The 19,966-nt window shown below is 39.9% G+C and overlaps 1 protein-coding gene across 4 annotated transcripts in view; it reads left to right on the forward strand.

The window, feature by feature from the left end:
• The first annotated feature begins 1,906 nt into the window (after positions 1-1,906).
• ERBIN (erbb2 interacting protein) overlaps positions 1,907-19,966 on the forward strand; it is a 111,285-nt gene continuing 93,225 nt past the window's right edge. For all 4 annotated transcript variants that reach the window (XM_037530183.2, XM_037530180.2, XM_054688470.1 and 1 more), the window contains exon 1: positions 1,907-2,296. The gene's annotated coding sequence lies outside the window, so the exon portion shown is untranslated. The remainder of the gene's footprint in view (positions 2,297-19,966) is intronic.

Consider the following 19,966-nt stretch of genomic DNA (forward strand, 5'->3'; position numbering starts at 1 on the left):
CTTCAAGTAATGACCACAGTTCTGGAAGTGGTCAAAACGCTCCTACCTCTAGCAGAATGTCTTGAATAGCTTTAGAGTTTTTTTCCTCCAAGTGTTTGTCACTAGCGTACAGCTGACTTTGTAAATAATTCTTTGATGGACTTTATGAACTCTTTCCTTTGGATGCAAGCCAAAAATCATCTGCAGGGCGTACTGCTCTTTATTCAAACTTGGTAATAAACAATTATCTCTGAGCACAGACGAAGAACTGAAGCAGTGACTTCAGGGACACAGAGGCTAATTACCGTCACTGCACCCAGGGAAGTACAGCAGAGGCTGGGGGCGGGTTTGTTTCCGTATCTGTTACGTTCCATCTCGGGTAAAACAAGGCCGTCTTGTCTGTTAACATATTTAAAGCAGCAACTGCAAAAACTGTGCAATGTTATGGTTGAGGCGTTTTCTGCCATATGTGTTGACAGAATGTTTGAGTCTCTTTCCGCAATGAACGAAAACCCTGCCAGGCTGAATGATTAGGACCAGCGCAATTCAAAGACTGCACCACCGAAACCGCTGGGGTGGCTGCCGGGGTCGCCTTCGGAGCGTATCCACTGTTTCCCCTAACAAAGGCACGATCTTGAGGCAATTTCGCGGGCCGTTTCCCCCCTCCCCGCGCGAGCTTTGTCTCCCCGCCGGTGCGAGGCTGAGCCTTGGAGAAGCCCCAGCTGCGTTGCTGCGCGAGCAAGCACGAAAGGGGCCGGCGTGGGAACCTCCACCGAGCTGCGGCTGTGGTTTCCTGCAGCCCCGGCGTGCCAGGGGAGGAAGTTGGAGCGCTGCCTCTGAAAGAGATACCTGCAGCCTTAAAATCGGGGCCGAACTTGAACCCCTCGCACCGACCAGGGGGACACAAAGAAACGATCGGCGCGGACGGCAGAGGCCTGGGGCTTGTGCGTCTCCCTAGCAGGACGCAGGCCAGCTGGGGTCGGCTCGCCGACCTCCCCCACTTGGGGTAGCTGGGGGGCAACCCGCCGCCCCCCACCACGTCCCCCCTCGGGTCCCCCCCGCCCCAGCCCGGGCCCCAGGGGACCTCTAGCCACGCCCCGCACGCGAGCCCCCGGCGGCCGCGGGCCCCTCCCCCCTGCCCCGGGCCCGCCGACCCCCGCCGCCGCAGACGTCGGCCCGCGCCGCCCCCGCGCGCGCTGACTGGCTCGCGCCGGCCTTCAGCCCGGCTGTTGGCGGTTGGGAGCCGCCGGCGGGAGGCCGCCCCGCCCCCGTCGCGGAGCAGCCGCGCGCAGCCTCTTCCCCCTTCGCCGCCGGGGCGGTGGCGCTGTTGCCGCCGCGGCCTGCGAGGCAGAAACTCCCCTCCGCCCCAGCTCCCTTCCTCCTCCTTTCTCTGCTCTCCCTCCCCTCGCCGCCTCTCGCCCGAGTGAATGTGGCGCGGCGGCCCGACTAGCAGCCTCGGCCCCCGCCGCGGCCCCGCCAGCTCCTGAGGCGACGAAGCCGCCGCTGGCCCTCGCCCCCTGCGCTCCCCGGGGGAGCCCCCGCCGCTGGGGAGGTAGAAGGAGGAGGACGGCGAAGCGACGGCGGCGGGAAAGCGGGAGCGGGCGGAGAAGCGGGCTCGAGGGCTAGTAGGGCAGGCGGGGAGAACGGACGGCCCGCGGAGGGCCCGCCATCGAGCCCGCCCGGCCCCTCGGCTCCGGCTCCGGCTCCGGCTCGCTCTCCGGGCGGCCGCGGCGGCGCGGGCGCAGGGTGCGGCAGGCGCTATCGAGACAATAACCCCGCCGCCCGGCTCCGGGGGCGGCGGCGAGGAGGGGGTGGCGGCCTAGCGCGGCCGAGGCGCGCCCAGCGCCCCGGTGGCGTCTTCGCCCCCGCCTGTTGGGTTCGGCCGCCGTCGGCGCGCGGGGAGCCGGAGCCGGAGCCGGAGCCGGAGCCTCTCCGCGGACGCCCCCGAGCCGCCTCCCCGGCGCGCGAGGAGCTGGGGTTCCGGGTTCCCCGGGACGGAGCTGGATCCTGCTGCTCGTCGAGGCAGGAAGTGAGTTTCGCACGGTAATTCCGGGCGGTGTCACGAGTGAAAAGTTTTTTTTTTTCGGCGGAGATCCTGGTTGGGGCTGGGAAAACTCCTGCAAAACTCAGGACCCGGAATCCAGCCCGCTTCCCAGCCCCCACCGCTGCCGCCGACTCCGAGACGCGGGCGGCCACCGCACCTCCGCTCCCCCCGGAGAGGGAGACTCGCTGGGATCCGCAGTGACTCATGGAGGGAAGGAAATCATGTCCGGCGAAGCGTTGAACAGGCGGCCCTGAGACCCTGCCCGACAGAAAGGTAATTTTCACCAAGTGTGCAGAAGTCACAAAGCTCCCGCGCCCGGAAAGGGGATACTTCGTTTTTCATTTCCCCCCGCGAGTTGCTCCTTTTCTAATGGCGAACTGGATAGTGTGTGAGGTGCTGTATCGTAGAACTGATTTTTTCCCCATTTCTACCATCTGGACGCTGGTTACTTTAGAAGCGGTGGTAAGAATGCAGTGGGACGAAAAGTTTTCAGCAATCCGAAGAAAGAGTGTCTTTGTTCAGCGGAAGGTCCAGAAGGTTTAGTTTCCTGGAAATATATATACAGTGCCTGTCTTTTATTTATGAAGTTGTGGAACCTGGCAACTTTTGTTTTTGGAAGAAAGTTTGGTCGCTGCAGCCAGACTTGCTGCTGTGGAGATGGCTGCCACAGTTGTTAGCGATTAATTGGGCTTTTGCGTTAATTGTATATGCATTTTTCTTTTAGTTCCAACCCATCTAAATGTATTTCGTTGAGTTTTATAAGCCAGAAATACCGTCTCCATTCTTAGTTGTTTTCGTGGACGGGTGGTATATTTTCTCAGTAACTAGTTCCTTTGGAACATTTAGAACCTTGTAACACTTGTTGGATTAATTAATTGAAAGCAAGTATCTTCGGGATATTTCTTGTAACTGACCTAGTAGGGAAACAAAGAGGAGCGAATATAGGGGTAAAGAGAGAGGTATAATTTAAAAACAAAAAGACACCTGTAAGTAGTTTGATTTAGTGGGACTTCTCTGCAATTCAGAGCAGAATATATAGGAAGGGAAGAAAATCGGTTAAAACGAATTTTATGGGAATCACATTGATTGTGATAAACAGCCGTGCTTTTTGAATAGTACACTATTTACATTCTTGCTTTGTGCCAAATGTTTTGGACGATTCTGCCAAACAAGTGGTCGGTACCTACGCTGGGGCTAGGGATTAGTAAGGTATTGGGGGCATTCCACCGGTCGTTGTTTTCAATACTGCTGTTGGGTAAACTAGTTTTGGTGGCTACAAACAACAGTGACTTACGTAAATAGTGCGTTCATGTGTCTTTTTGTTTCGTTTTTTGCCCCAGTACTATTTTATAAGGGAAGGTGAAAGATTGTGCTGTACTTCTGAATAAATACTAAACAATTAAATGTCTTACTCTGTCTAAAATGCAAATTGATGTAAAGTTTGCTTATAGTTGAATTTCTTCTGTTTGGAGAAGAGAAAAACTTAGATTTCACAACTTATTGTTACCTTATTAAGTACTCTTCAAAATAGAAATCTTGTAACTATTACTGTATATTGTGGAGCTATATATTATTGTGATCCCCCCCCCCCATTTAATTATTGTAAGATTTATGAACCTGTTAGGTCCGCCAGTCCCTGTTGAGTCAGGAAGTGCTCAATTGATCTGCTTGATGATTTCGGAAGGTGTCATTAGGCAGCAAAGGAGGTTATTCTTGGGCATCTTAAAGAATGGAACAAAATAAATGGCATTGAACTTAAGTTTCCTTATATGGCTTATACTTGGCTTCAGAGCAACAAAGCCTTAATAGAGCAAGTCTTTTATAGAGAATTACACTTTGTGAAAATGTTTCCTTGTGTTGGTGAATTTTACATATAAAAAGTATTGAGGCACTTGAAAATTTTCGAATTCCTGTTTTCACATATAGTTCTTAGATTTTTATTTATTTATTTTTTGGCTTGAGGAAGATATAGTATGTTTAGATGCAGACAATGAATTTTTAAAATGAGATGTTCACCCTTGTAGTTACCGTTGATTCCTTTTTTCCTCCTCAACAAAGTTAAATTTCTTTATTTAGAATTTTGTTAATTTAGCACTCACGGCAGTGAATTTTCAGGGTTTGTTATTGTTAAACTACAAATATTTTCAGAGCTTTGTTTTAAATATAACAATAGTTTGAAAAGAGGTTAAAAAGATAATCGGTTAAATATTTTTAAATGGCTTCACTATTTGGATAATCTTAGTCTGGTGTGGGATTTCTTAGATTTAAATTGTAAATATAGGTTATTTCAAAAGTGTTTTATTATTTTCTGTACAAAATACACATTTAATGGCACTGTTTATTGAATGTACTTAGACGTTTTTGGTAGTGATGTACACTTAGTCTTTCAACTAATTAATCAAGTATAAGTTATGAAGTCCACCTCCTATTTGGGATCAAGCTGTTGCAAACATCTTGTATGAGGAGCCAAAACCAAGAATTTATTATACATTGTTTCTTTTTTATTATTAAATATTTATTTTTTTTAATGCATACAAGAACTGGGGTATAGGCCAGAGATGTGGAGGGTGAGAGGATTCACCAGAGACAGAGTGGGGAGCAGAACAAGAGGATCTGCTGAAATACACTGCTGAGGGGAGCAGCAGGCTAGACAGCAGAGGTCTGTTGTGCCATCTGGGTAGCTCCCTGGCCAGGGATCTAACTGGTGCTGCAGTGGCTGCAGATAGCTTGAAAGTGCTGTGTTTAACCCCTTGCCCCACCAGGGAAGCCCTACACATTGTTTCTTAATGAAATGGTATATAGTTAGAGACACTTTACCTGTATCATTGGTACATCTCTAAAATTTGCTTATTTTAGAGATTCTGGTATTGATACTGTGAAATCCGTAGTTGATTTTAGAGACATTGTTGGTAAACAATGCCTTATTTTAAGAAGCATACTTTAAAATTTCAGAAAATTAGCTACATAGGCATTTATTTTAGATAATTGTTTATGATAGCATTTAGAGTTTAAGTTGCTTTTGGTTTAGACATAGATTAGGCAGTGTTTACAAAGTATTTGGGCTTATGAGGACTTTAGTGATGCTGAGTAGCAAAATAATTCCATTATTCATTTTTTTGCAATTCCTCCTTAATGTAGATTTTTCTTTAAACATTTGCTGCTCAAGTTTTCATTTGACTCTTTGTTGCCCATCCATTTTTTCTCTGTCCCATGTTTTTTTCCTTTCTTCTTGGAAACACCTAGGTTATAGGCTAAAAGTAGCTTTTTCTTTTCCATTCCTTACTAAATATATTGTATCTGTTTTTAATTGCTCACAGTAAATCTTCCAATTTTTGAATGCACACTGTTTGCACTTGCCATAGAAAATATAAGAATTATGCTCTGTAATAAGTACATTTATATTTTCTAAGGAAATAAGCTCTGTCCTACCTTTCATTTTTCTTTGAATTATTCCACATTATCTGTTTGTTGTTTGTTTCTGGGTGCCTATCATCACTAACACTTGAACTATACTGTACCCATTTTGCAGATTTACCTTTTAGTGTTTTGTTTTCTGTTTCCTAATTATGGAAAAGAAGGCTAGCTGTTTTCTCTTATAATTCTTTTAGCTTCCTATTTTTATTGTTAGTTTCATTTACTTCCCCTATTTTCTCTATGTTCAGCTGTTTAATTATATATTTTGCCCTTCCCCTCTTTTATTAATCCATGCGGTATCATGTACATAAGCTGTTCAGAACACGAGTAGAAAACTATTAGATCAGCCCCATTTAACGCTTACTATCCCTTTTGCATTCCAACGCAGTTTATGTGCCAATATATTACCTGGGTATTCATTATTCATTAATATATTTTGTTTTATTTATACTTTGTTTCCTCATTTTTTTTTTTAATATTCACAGAACTATCTCTGTTAAGAGCAGGTTGTTAAATATTTTTATATTAAAATTCTCTACAACCACCTTATTCCTTTTTGTTTTACTATGCTTTTAGTATCTTAAAACACACATTTCTGTCTCTGCACCTTCCTTCCTTTCTGTCCTCCTTTGTCTTCTCTATCAACCCTAATATTTTGAAATTGCCTTAGTTTGTCTGCTTTATGAAATGAACACAGAACTCTCATTCACTTAATTCTTGTCACTTCAGATTTTGTTCCCGGTATCATTGGATAGAGACCTTCTCTGGAGGTTATTTGTCTATGACTTTAGATATATAGAACGTAGTACAGAAACTGGAAAATAATCAAGAAGGCATTTAAGTAACAGGCAAATAAAGTTTGGGGGCCTCCTTCACAGGAACATCCTTATTTAGAATCAGTTTACTTTTGTACATAGTTGTTTCCTGGCTTTATGATGTAGTAGAGGGCATGAAAAAAGACTAAGATATTGATAGCATCATAAAGTTACGGCTTATGGTATTATAGTCAGGGAGTAGAAAATGTAAGACTGAATAACTTAGGAAATAGAGTGCAAAAGCTTGCTTTGGGGTAGCATACCTTATATATTTCTTTTGACACTATAGGTAGATGCATGTTTTAATAGTACAGTGTAATTACAAATAATGGTAATAACCCTAAGGCAACTGTTCTCAAACTTTTCGGTCTTGTGATCCCTATGTATGTTTACAAATTACTGAGAACCCCACAGATCTTTGTTTTACCTGAGTTATATTTCCTGTATTAAAAGTTCTTTTAAAAAATGTCATTGCATGTTAACATATAAAAATAAGTCTTTAGCCAAATAATGGCATTGTTAAACATTTTGCAAACCTCTTACATCTAATTGAAGAGAAAACAACTTAATTGTCTTATCTTCTACATTTGATCTTGAAATATGTTGCTTTGGTTGAATTATTTGAAGAACCAGCATTATACAGATCTATGGTTGGCAAAGAGAGCAGTATTTCACAGCTTTCTTAGGTGATTGTGGATGTTCTTTGACATCACACCAAAATTTGACAAGTGGTAATTTTTTAAAGGTTAGTAGCAGTGTTGAATCTGAAACCATATTGATGAAATTTTCATTTTTTGTTACTTTAAAAATCTATTGTTTTATCTTGCACTTTCATTCTTCTACCTCTTCATGATTTTGTAACATCTTGTATTGGTTTAGGAGATACTGGTTCATTGAGTTACACATTTCCCCCCAAATGTTGTCTATTTCATTATAAAATAGCAAACAAAAGTAAAGTTGTTAATATCACCACTTACCAGAAAAGTATTGGGAAGCTGTCAGGTTCAGGGTGACAGACAAGTTTTCCATGATACTAAACTTTCACTTGAAAGTTCAAATTTTTATCATTGGTAACAAATACTGTTAGTGTTTTTCCCTTGAAGTTACATGCATGCTTGATTAATTTTGGGGGAAATGTCTACTAAATTCCTAAAGCTGTATACCCATAGTTTGTTCATTCTTTCAGGTCAAAATATTGTTTCATTAGAAAAGGGCTAACTTAGCTCATAACTCAAAAGTAATTACCCAGGTAGTTTTCCTGAAAATTGCCAATGCCTTCCTATTGAGTATGAAAAAGACATCATCATGAGTTGAGAGTTTAATAGAAATTTTTTTCACTGCTTCATTAAAGATATTCTTTTTTTTTTTTTAAGATTGATTTATTCATGCATTCAAGAACCGGGGTACAGGCCAGATATGCAGGAGGGTGAGAGGATTCACCAGAGACACACTGGGAAACAGAACAGGCAGATTGACCAAAATACACTGCTGAGGGGAGTAGCAGGTGAGGCAGGAGAGGTCTGCTGTGGCAGGTGGGATTCTCGCAGGCCAGCTGGGATCTAACAGGCACTGCAGAGGCTGTGGACAGCTTCACAGTCCTGTGCTCAACCACCTGCGCCACCAGAGGAGGCCCCATTCATTAAAGATACTCTTTAAATGAAAGTGGCATTTAAAAAATCTGCAAATGGGCCTCCCCGGTGGCGCAGCGGTTGAGGTGGCACAGCGATTGAGCGCTGGGTTGCAAAGCTGCCCGCAGCCTCTGCAGCGCTGGTTCCATCCCCGGCTGCTCCCCGGCCACCAGAGGAGGGTCCCACATGGCATGCAGACCTCTCCTGTCGCCCGCTGCTCCCCTCAGCAGTGTACTTCGGTCCTTCTGCCTGCTCTGCTCCCCGCTCTGGCTCTGGTGAATTCTCTCACCCTCCCGACTGTACCCGGTGTTTGTATAAATAAATAAAAATAAATCTAAAATAAATAAATAAATAAATAAAAATTCTGCAAATATGTAGTGGTGCATTTATACTAAAGTGCTAGTATTTTAACCCCTCATTGCTTTTTTTTTTAAAAAAGATTTATTTTTATTTATTTATACAAGCACTGGGTACAGTCAGAAGCTCGGGAGGGTGAGAGAATTCACCAGAGGCAGAGCAGGCAGAAGGACCAAGGTACACTGCTAAGGAGAGCAGCCGGCGGCCTGCACGCCATGTGGGACCCTCCTCTGGTGGCCTGGGAGCAGCCGGGGATTGAACCGGTACTGCAGAGGCTGTGGGCAGCTTCGCAACCCAGCGCTCAACCGCTGCGCCACTGGGGAGGCCCCCTCATTGCTTTTATACTGTTACTGTCCATTTGATATTTTGGGCAAGGGCAAATGATGTTTTATTTAGTAGTATTATGAAAATAGTTTTGCTCTTGAGATTCCTTGAAAATCACAGGACTTCCAGGGCATGTGACCCACACTTTGAGAACTTAGGCGGATGTTGGAATTATGGAACTTTATTACTTCCTTTGACTTTTTTTTCTTTTAGTACTGCATTTTGGGAGGATTCTGAGGCTTGATCTTTCAACTTGCTTCAGTTTTTTTCAGTTATTTCATTATTTTTTGGGAGGTGGAGAGACAGAATTTCTAAGAATGGCTGCTTTTCCCAGGGCATTTTATTTTTGGTGTATGCATAATCTGAAATTTTGAGTTAAGTATTTTTAATTGTCTCATGTTTGCTCTGTTGCAGTATGGAAATTGATCTTACTGGTTTTTTTGATAGTTCCATCATGTTTTTGGATTTTCTTCAAATGTTAGATTTTTCATGGTCGTAAAGTTTTATATTATGGTCCATAGTACATAGTATTGGTCCTTAAATACTTAAGTATGTTTTCCCAGGTCCAAGTGAATCCCTATCCTCTGGCTTTGGTATATTTAACTAATTGGTTTCTCCTTTAGGCTCTGTGAGTAGCTTATTCTCTTACATATGTTTCTTGTCCACTGGAGATAATATTCCACTATTTTCATAGTTGTGCTTCCCAAGTGTCAGATCTCCTATAGTAAAGACAGTTGTGCTGGAGACTTTAATCATGCAACCTGTTCTACTGTGGTTTCATTACCTGGCTGACTATATAGGACATACTTGTACCAGTCCTTTTGCTTAGAAAATGTGTTGTTTTTAGAGATCTCACTTTATGCTTGTTTTGTGTATCTGTTTCCTCTGTGGTATATTTTGTTGCCAACCCCTCTTTCATTTTGTAGTCTCTAAAAATTCTGTCCTGTCTTTGTAGATACATTACTTCCAGGTTTTTCAGTATTACTATAGTTTTTTTGTAATTTCTTTCATATTTTAAAGCTTGGAACAGTGATAAAATTTTTAAGTATATACAGAGAAGTTTTAACTTAACAGTAAGTTGTTCACTGTTACCCCATCATTCCCACTTTTGAAAATTTTTTTAAAGATTTGTTTGTGCATACAAGAACTGGGGTACAGGCCAGAGGTGTGGAGGGTGAAAGGATTCATCAGAGACAGAGCGGGGAACAGAACAGGTGGATTGACCGAAATACACTGCTGAGGGGAGCAGTGGGTGACTCAGGAGAGGTCTGCTGCACCATGTGGGTAGCTCCCTGGCTGGGGATAGTTTCATAGGTTGCGTCTTGACCCCTTGCGCCACCAGGGAGGCCCTCTTTTTTGATTTCCTATGAACAGTGACACAAAGACATCATAACCATCAAAGTCAGAATATTAACAATACATTACTAACACCTAAATCTTACTGGTTTTCCCAGTGTCTTTTAGAACAAAAAGTTATAGTTTAGAGTCATGCGTTATATCCAGTTGTCATGTTTCTTTAGTTTCCTTGAATCTGGAACAGTATCTTTACTTTCAGAGCCTTAACACTTATAGATTCAGTTATTTTGTAGGATACCCCTTAATTTGCATTCTCCAATATTTTCTGATGAGATTTTTGATTAAGTTTTTTTGGTGTGTGATTAGATCTCTAGTAGGGTTATCAATAACTGATGCTATATATTCTTCCCATTGCATCTTATCAAGTGCTAGGTAATATCAGCTGCCTAGTGATTATGTGATTAAGGTTGTAACTGCCAAACATCTCCTATGTCAAGGTACTCTTTCACCTTTTGAAATTAAGTTTTTGGGTAGGTACTTTGAAACTGTATGGAAATAATTTGTTCCTCATCAGATTTTTAACCTATTCATTTATTTACATCTACTTACATTTGTGGTTACCTATTCACTGACTTTTAATCCATTATTTTTATTTATTTATTTTTAAAGATTTATTTATTTATGCATACAAGAGCTGGGGTACAGGCCAGAGATGTGAGGGTGAGAGGATTCACCAGAGACAGAGTGGGGGACAGAACAGGCAGATTGACCGAGGTACAATGCTGAGGGGAGCAGAGGGCGGGCAGGAGAGGTCTGCTGCACCATGGGGTTGCTCCCTGGCCAGCCAGGGATTGAACTCATGCTACAGAGGCTGCGGATTGCTTCATAGTGTGGTACTTAACCCCTTATGCCACCAGGGAGGCCCTTCATTATTATTTTGAAGCTCAAATTGTTGTTGGTTAGTCAGTGGGAAACCCTTCTAGCTGGCTTATTTTCCGCTTCCTTTTTGAGCAGTTCCTTACACCTTGCACTATATGATGTTCCGCTTTTAACCTTCAAACCTGCCCCTGTCAGTTTTAGATGAAAATTGTGCTTAGAGGCCAAGATGTAGACATTGCTTGCGTTCATTGCTCTTGGAGTGTCACTCCTCCCAGGCTGCCTTACTGTCTAGAGTTGGGGTTATTTCTCTGTGCACACATTTACACTTATATTTGTCTGTCTGTTAAAACTATGAATTAACAGTGATATCTGCAATTCTAATCCAGCACTGTATTTGTAACTTATCTCTGATAGTGAGTACTAATTTTGTTTTATCCTTTTTTTTTTTGATGAGGGATGAGGTAAACATTTGTTCAGTCAGACATTTTCAGTTAGTCCCAGTAGTCCACATAATATCTGAAATGCTTTTAAAGGAATATATCCTAAAGTGTAACATATGGTAAAATACACATCTGTCAAATATTTTGTTCCTTAGTAATCCAAGGTTACTGTATGATAGGTGGCTGAAAAAAATTCAGGACTTTCATTATCTAAGGTATGATACTGGAGCTCATTAAGGAATGATGAGTGAAGTGATTTTTATGCAACTTTATTATTCAGTATTGAGCTTATATTGTTTGTATGCTCTCAGAGTTTGAAGCATGTGTCTACCTTTCTAATAATGGTGTCCTTGGAATTTCAAATCTTAGACCAATTCTAGAATGTTACGGGGTTAAGAAGGAGGTGGTTTCATTTGTATTAGGGCCAGTGTAAGAAATTTGTAATCTGAAAATGAATTTCCTTATTGAAGCATTCACTCACCCCACAATAAATTGGTTTGACTTCCCCATTCTTGGAGATTCTGAAAGTTATTTAAGAGGCATGCTGGGATATCATTTTATGACTAAAATATGTGTACACTCAGTCTTCTAGGAAAAGATAGATAAGAATCCTGGCAGCAGCAAATGGATTCTTCGGGTGCCCTATAAATCTTCAAAAGATGTAGTTAATTGTCCTGGGACTGTAAGTAGATGCAGTTTTGTTTGTCATAGCTATCTGATAGCAGCCTAGAGTTCTGTCTGTTTTCTTTTGAAAACTATTCCCAAGCTACAGACCTTGGGAGTCATCTTCCAAATCTTTGCAACCTTCTGTATATATTTTAACATATCAGGGTGCCTGTATGTGTATCTTTAAGAGTGGCCTACACATATATTTCATTTCTATATAAGGGGATTATGGCAGGTTATATATTTGTTAATCAGCATTAGAATTGTTTCTAGGTTGTTATACATTGTAATGGTATATAGAATGTAGGTAATACAGGTTTACTCCTGTACTCTTTGCACATTTATTTTTGCACTTCAGTAGTTTTTGGTGGAAAAGTGCATTTGTTGTGTGTGTAGTTGAAATTAATAGAATCAAATTCCCTCTGAAGAGTTTGTATCAATTTATATTTTCACCACTAGTATATATTGTAAGAGAAACTTCCTATGTGCTCTTGAATAAAGAGGATATTAACTGTTCTAAAATTCTTGTGCAAATCGGAGACAGGCAATATCATTTAGTATGTAAGAACATAGGCTTTGATGTTGGCAAGTTAAACTCAAGAATTCTTGGAGGAATAGTACTTATTTGCCTTTTCTGTTCCACATGGTTTAAGTGGTTTATTGCTTATAATGCTTTGGTTATGTTGTTTGCCATAGTTTAAATTTTAATGTCAAATTTCATCAATCTGTATGCATTTTTGGGTTCAGTGATATTCTTAGAAAGGATTTGTGCCTTAATAATAAAAATAACAACCCATGTTTTCTTATTTTGGCTTAAAGAATGAAATAATCATCTTGCTTTATTCTCATCAAATTTCTAGCCAGTTGTAACATTGTTGAATAATCTTTTTACCTATAAAATTCTTTTATCAATAGCAAGTTCCTAGACCTAATCTATCATGATTTTCTTTTTTGTCATTTGTTATGTTAATACTATGTTGTCCTGTCCTTCCTCTTCCCCCATTATGATATACTTAATATCTGTTAGTGTTGTTTTACTACCCCACTTTTAGCGGACTTTTCTAGGGCTTGGGTCATTCTTAATAATATCTAAAAATAATGTTGATGTGTTGATTGTGGGTGCTTTGAATTTTTAAACTTATCTAGGAAGCATTTGATACCTTTACAATAGCATATCTGTTTTTAGGAAGGAAAGTCTTCATTTATTTAATAGTTTATGTTCTTCAGTGGACTTCGTGATTGTCTTCTTGCTACCATGTTTCTTATTAGTATGCATATTCCTTGTTACTTCTAAAAAATTGTATGTTTCTTGTAAATTTTATTTTCAAAAACAGCGGCGGGAAAGCTAAAGTTGGTATTATTATGTAGGACTATTTCATTATTTCATTAATTATGTTCTTTGGATATTTAAGTATAGAGAGGAGATTGATTTTTCTTTTTTTTTTTTTTTTTTACTATGTTCTACTAAAAACTTTTTTTTAAAGATTTATTTATTATGCATATAAGAACGAGGGTACAGGCGGGAAATGCAAGGGGGTGAGAGGATTCGCCAGAGACAGAGTGAGGAACAGAACAGGCAGATTGACTGAAATACACTGCTGAGGGGAGCAGCCGGTGACACAGGAGTGGTCTGCTGCACTGTGTGGGTTAGCTCCTTGGGGTGAATTGACCTTGTGCCTTGCTGCAGTGGCTGCAGATAGCTTCACAGAGCTATGACTTAACCCCTTGAGCCACTATGGAGGCCCCTGACAACTTTAAAAAATTGGTACTAGATTTTTAGATTAAATGTGCTTGCGTAATGCAGGTGTATAAGTATAGTCACATACTTATTTTTAAATTGTCATAAATGTATTTATTAAATCATATGTTCTAACATTTTGTAATTTAATGTGCATACTGACATGTACTTAATAACCCTTCTTTTAAACTACGAAATTCTTTTCTCAATTTCCTTCCTTATTTGAGATTATCCTCCAACGTTAGTGTAGCAGTCTGATTGATTTGGTAATCATTCTAAGGGCATAGTGAATTTTTATTGCTGCCTGGAAACTTTCATTTAATCATTTTTCACTTACTTTCTCTAGCATTGTCTAACTGTGGTATGGTAATGAGAAAGGAAAAAAAAATTGGCTAAACTGAGTATTCTTTGTCAGAGAAGGAAAAACCCTTAGGTTGATTTAAATAGATTTCCCTTAATTGTCTCTGGAAAGGTGTCTTTAATCATAGGAGAATGGCTTCTTGACCCTTATTTCTTCTTTTGATTTAGCTCTGAAAAAATACTAATTATAAACTCTTTCCTTCAACTGTTTAATATTTAGTGTAATGCATAGTAATAATTATGTAGTTAAATGACATTTGATTATAATAGTAAACTCTTTTCTTAGCATATATACATAATAAATGTCTTCCAATAGATCTTTGCCACTACTTAGACACCCTAGGGTTTATTTTTTGTCAGTCAATGTTTCATTGACCTTGATCTTTATCCTTCTTATAATATGATGAGAATGAAAGATATTATTCATCTTTAATAGATTTTATCACTGGAAGTGATTAACTTGGAAATAGAGTAGTCTAGGTAACTACCATTTCTTTTCTTTTTAATTAATAGAAAACTATTGGCCCAGAGGGGGAAGTGAAATCCTAGAGGTCATTTAGTTTACTACTGATATTAAGTGAGATTAGAAAAATAAATCTAGGTTTCTTGACTCTTTATTATTGCTTTATACCAGCATTTTCCTAGGTATGTTCTAAAATATACAGTTTCTTTGGAATAGCAGTTTTTTCATGTGCTGAATGTTTTGTTTTTTGTGCTTCTTTTCAATTCTTATTCCCTCCAGTTTTATTGATACACAAATGACACAACATTCTGTACATTTAATATGTACAACTGTGTTGATTTGATACACATATGTTGCAGTATCATTACCACTTGTGGGTTAACTAATACCTCCCTAACATCACATAATTACAACATATTTTTTTATGGTGAAAACATTTAAAATGTTTTAGCAATTTTCAAGTATATAATGCAGTATTATTAACTATAGTCACAGTGCTATACATTAGATTTCCTAGAACTGATCCACTTCATTTTTATTCAGAGATTTATTAATTTATTTGTTTATTTACACATAGAAGAACTGGGTATAGGCCAGAATCTGGGAGGATTCACCAGAGACAGAGTGGCGAGAAGAAGAGGCAGATTTGCTGAAATAACATTGTTTTTCTTTTTTAAACTTTATTATTATTATTTCTTTAAATATTTATTTATTTATACAAGCATGGGCACAGTCAGAAGCATGGGAGGTTGAGAGAATTCACCAGAGCCAGAGCGGAGAGCAGAGCAGGCAGAGTGACGAAGTACACTGCTGAGGGGAGCAGTGGGTGGCAGGAGACGTCTGCGCGCCATGTGGGACCCTCACCCGGTGGCTGGGGATTGAACTGGCGCTTCAGGGGCTGTGGGCAGCCTTGCAACCCAGCACTCAACCGCTGTGCCACCGGAGAGGCCCTGAAATAAAATTGTTAAGTGGAGCAGCGGGTGAGACAGGAGAGGTCTGCTGTGCCATATATGGGTTAGCTCCCTGGCTGGGGATCGAACTCAGGCTGTCCTGTGTAGAACTGAGAATTAACCTGTAGGCCACCAGGGAGGCCCACAACTGATCCCTTTCCAACTGAAAACTAAATACTATTTTTCAAAGATTGTTAATAGGTATTAGAGAGGAACTTCGGGTTAATGTACCTTTTTCCTCTTTGGCAGATATGTTTTTCCTAAATGCTTGAATTTTACAAATAAGTGGAATACTCAGTACAGTTTATTTAAAAAAGGATTAGCCGCAATATTTAGCCATGGGAAGATGTAAAATTAATCAGTATATATTTTGTAATATAATCTCAGATTTTAAAAAATAGGCCTTCCCCCCCTCCATACTCTCAGGTTTACAGAAAACCTAAGAAGAAAAGATAGCATTTCCATATATTCCACCCTCCCTTTTCCCATTATTAATTGTGATACATTTGTTACACTTGATGAGCAAATATTGATACATTATTAACTCATAGTTTACATAAGCGGTTTTTTTTTGTGATGTACATTATATGAGTTTTGACAAATGTATAATGACATCTACTATTGTGACTAGTACAGTGTATTCAGTGGTGACAGTTTATAGATAAGATGATGACAGATGTTACAGGGCTTGAGAGGGAAGAATTGAAAAGACTATTATAAGGTACTTGCATTACCTGAGAAGAACAAATTACTTTAAAAAAAAAAGATTTATATATTTATGCGTACAAGAGCTGGGGTGTAGGCCAGAGGTGTGGGGTCGGGGGGAGGATTGAGAGGTTTCACCAGAGACAGAGCCGGGAGCAGAACAGGCAGATCTACTAAAATACACTGCTGAGGGGAGCAGCAGGCGAGACAGGAGAGGTCTGCTGCACTGTGTGGGTCCAACTGGCTGGGGATCGAACTCATGCTGCAGAAGCTGCGATTGCTTCATAGTGCTGATGCTTAACCCTTCGTGCCACTAGGGAGGCCCAACAAATTACTTTTTATTAGCACATATGTAGGACTAATATAATACAGATGTTAAAATTACTTATACGGAAACCAAATACTTCTATTTGGAAATCAATTTTTTTAAAGAAATTATGAGCTTGGTAGTTTAGGCCCACAATTTCTGAAAAATCAAGATTTAAATTTTGGCCTGTTTTTATTTCTGGGAAACAGACAAATGTTTACATATAGATGTAAGTGGAAACATTCATCACTATTTTTTTCACTCATTGTTCTACAATTCCTTATTTTGCCTCTTTCAACTCATTTTTGCCTCTTTGTACTCATCCATCAAGCTCAGCTACCATTATTTCCACTGAAGTTTCCCAAACATTTAAAAAGTTTTCTCTTTGGATGCATAACATAGTTTTTAAAAGATTGTGGCCAAATACCCATACCATAAAATTTACTATCTTTAAATATATATTAATTGGTATTGAATACATGGCTTTTTATCCATTAATCACATTCTATCACCAAAACTGTTTTCACCTTGGAAAATTGCAACAATCCACACACATATTAAACAATAACTCTTGAGTTCCTTAACCCTTCCTCCCAGTGACTGGCAACCACCATTCTACTTTCTTTTTGTGGGGTGAAAACTGAAGTGCCTCATATAAGTAGAATCATATAGTATTTGTCCTTTTGTGTCTTACTTAATTTCATAAGCATAATGCCTTCAAAATTTATCCATGCTGTAGCGTATGTCAGGATACTTTGCTAAACTATTTATCCATTAATGAATGCTTGGGTTGCTTCCATGTTTTTAGGTGTTGTGAATAATGCTGCTATAAAACAGGTGTACACACATGCACAAAAACCAACTCAAAGTGGATTAAAGAACTAGACATAAGACCTGAAACCATAAAATACATAGAAGAAAATATAGGCAAAACACTATATGACATGTACCTCAAAGACATCTTTACAGACACATTGCCCAAAGCAGTGATGGTGAAGGCAAAGATAAACAGCTGGGACTACATCAAATTAAAGAGCTTCTGCACAGCAAAAGAGACAATAACCAAAACAAAGAGAAACCCCACCGACTGGGAGAAAATTTTTGCACACAACACTAATGATAAAGGACTGATCACAAAAATCTACAAAGAGCTGATGAGACTTAACAAAAACAAGGAAAATAAACCAGTCAAAAAATGGGCAGAAGAGCTAAAAAGAACAAAGAGGAAATGCAAATGGCCAACAGACATATGAAAAAATGTTAAACATCACTTGTAATCAGGGAAATGTAAATCAAAACTACAATGAGATACCATCTTACACCAGTGAGAATGGCACTTTTTTTTTTTTAAATTTGCTTATGCCTACAAGAACTGGGGTACAGGCCAGAGGCGTGGGAGGGCGAGACGACTCACCAGAGACAGAGCGGGGAGCAGAACAAGCAGAAGGACCGAAAACACTGCTGAGGGAAGCAGCGGGTGAGACAGGAGAGTCTGCTGTACCATGTGGGTATCTCCCCGGCCACCTGGGAATTGAACCCGCGCTGCAGAGACTGCGGACAGCTTCACGGCCCTGCGCTCAACCCGCTGCACCACTGGGGAGGCCAGAGAATGGCACTTATTAAAAGAACTAGCAACAACAAATGTTGGCAAGGTTGTGGAGAAAAAGGAACTCTCCTGCACTGTTGGTGAGAGTGCAAACTGGTCCAACCACTATGGGAAGCTGTGTGGAGATTTCTCAACCTACTAAAGATAGAGCTTCCATATGATCCAGCAATTCCACTCCTAGGTATTTACCCAAAGGACACAGAAGTATTAATTCCAAAGAGCACCTGCACCCCTGTGTTCATAGTGGCACTATTTAAAATAGCTAAGCTTTGGAAACAACCCAAATGCCCAAAAATAGATGAGTGGATCAAGAAGATGTGGTACATATACACCATGGAATATTACTCAGCAATCAAAAAGATAAACACATGCAGTTTGCAGTAACATGGATGGAGCTAGAAGGGATCATCCTCAGCGAAATAAGTCAGAAAGAAAAAGAAAAATACTGGATGGTCCACTCATGGCAGGAATTTAGAAAACCTAAATAAGGAACCAGGAAAAAGACTAATACAAAGTAAAAATCTAAAACAAGCAACTATAAACCAGAGACACACTACGGGGGGGGGCGGGGAAGGGAAGGGGAGAGGAAAGACTAGGGTCAAAATAAGGGGGGGGGTGCAGTTGTATGGGGAATATAACCAAAATGATAATGCATACATTGTGCAAAAATGAAAAATGATGTAAGAATTATGTAAAATAAAATATTAATTTTAAAAAATAAATAAAACAGGTGTACAAATAACTTTGAGACACAGTCTTCAATTATTTTGGGTATGTACCCTGAATAAAATTGTGGATCATTCAGTTCTATTTTACATTTTTTGAGAAACTGCCATGTTTTCCAAAGTGGCTATACTATTTTACATTCCTAGCAGCAGTACACAGGGGTCTAATTTCAGCATGTTTGTGCCAACATTGACTTTTGGAATTTTTTTTTGTTTGTTTTTTTGGGTAGTAGCCATCCTGATGTGTGTGAGCTGGTATCCCCTTATAGTTTGACTTGCATTTTCCTAATAACAAGTGATATCGAGCATCTTTTTGTATGCTTATCTGTATATGTCTTCATTGTGGAAATTTCTACTCACTTCTTTTGCCCATTTTTCAGTTGAGTTTTGTTGTTGAGTTTTAGAAATTCTCTCCCTTCTTGATATTAATCCCTTAGCCAATGATTTACAAATATTTTCTACTTCTCTGTGTTCATCTTTTACGATATTGATAGTGGCTGGATGCAGGAAAATCTTGAAATATTCATGAAATCTAGTTTGCCTAGTTTTTCTTTTGTTGGTTTGGTGTAATAGCCAAGAACTCTGTGCCAAATCCATTATTATGAAGCTTTTGCCTTACATTTTCTTCTACATTTTAGTTTGGATTAAGAGCTTTGTAAAAGTGCTTAGCTTTTTAATTTAAAACTTATGTATATAAATTGTTCTCTAACTGTCCTTGGATACTTCAGTAGGCCTGATTGCTTATCCTTTTTTGAGTACAAGTGAAAAACCTAACATTCTTCTCACTTCCTCCATTTATATTTCATGTCAGAATTTCCTTTGAAATTAAACCTTTTTAAGGTTCTTGGATAGTCACATGCAGTTTTAAGAAATCATGCCGCTAAATCTCATGTACTTTTTACTCATTTTCTCTTTGAGACAACATTGCAGAATTGTACAGTAACCAGGGTATTAAAATTGATAGTCAAGATAACAGGACTTTTTTTTTAAGAGTTTGTTTATTTTTGTGTAGAAGAACTGGAGTATAGGCCACAGGTACAGGGGGTGAGAGAATTCATCAGAGACAGAGTGGGGAAGAGAACAGGCGGATTTACTGAAATACACTGCCAAGAGGAGCAATGGGCAAGACTGGAGAGGTCTTCTGTGCCATATGTGGGTTAGCTCCTTGGCCGGGGATTGAACTATGGTCGCTGAGATGGGCCTTTCCTTCACAGTGATAGTGCTGAGATTTAACCCCTAGGCCACCAGAGAGGTGCAAGATACAGAATAG

The sequence above is a fragment of the Talpa occidentalis genome, unplaced genomic scaffold (genome assembly GCF_014898055.3).
Source record: "Talpa occidentalis isolate TD23 unplaced genomic scaffold, MPIMG_talOcc4v2.1 talOcc4.6, whole genome shotgun sequence".
Classification (NCBI taxonomy): Eukaryota; Metazoa; Chordata; class Mammalia; order Eulipotyphla; family Talpidae; genus Talpa; species Talpa occidentalis.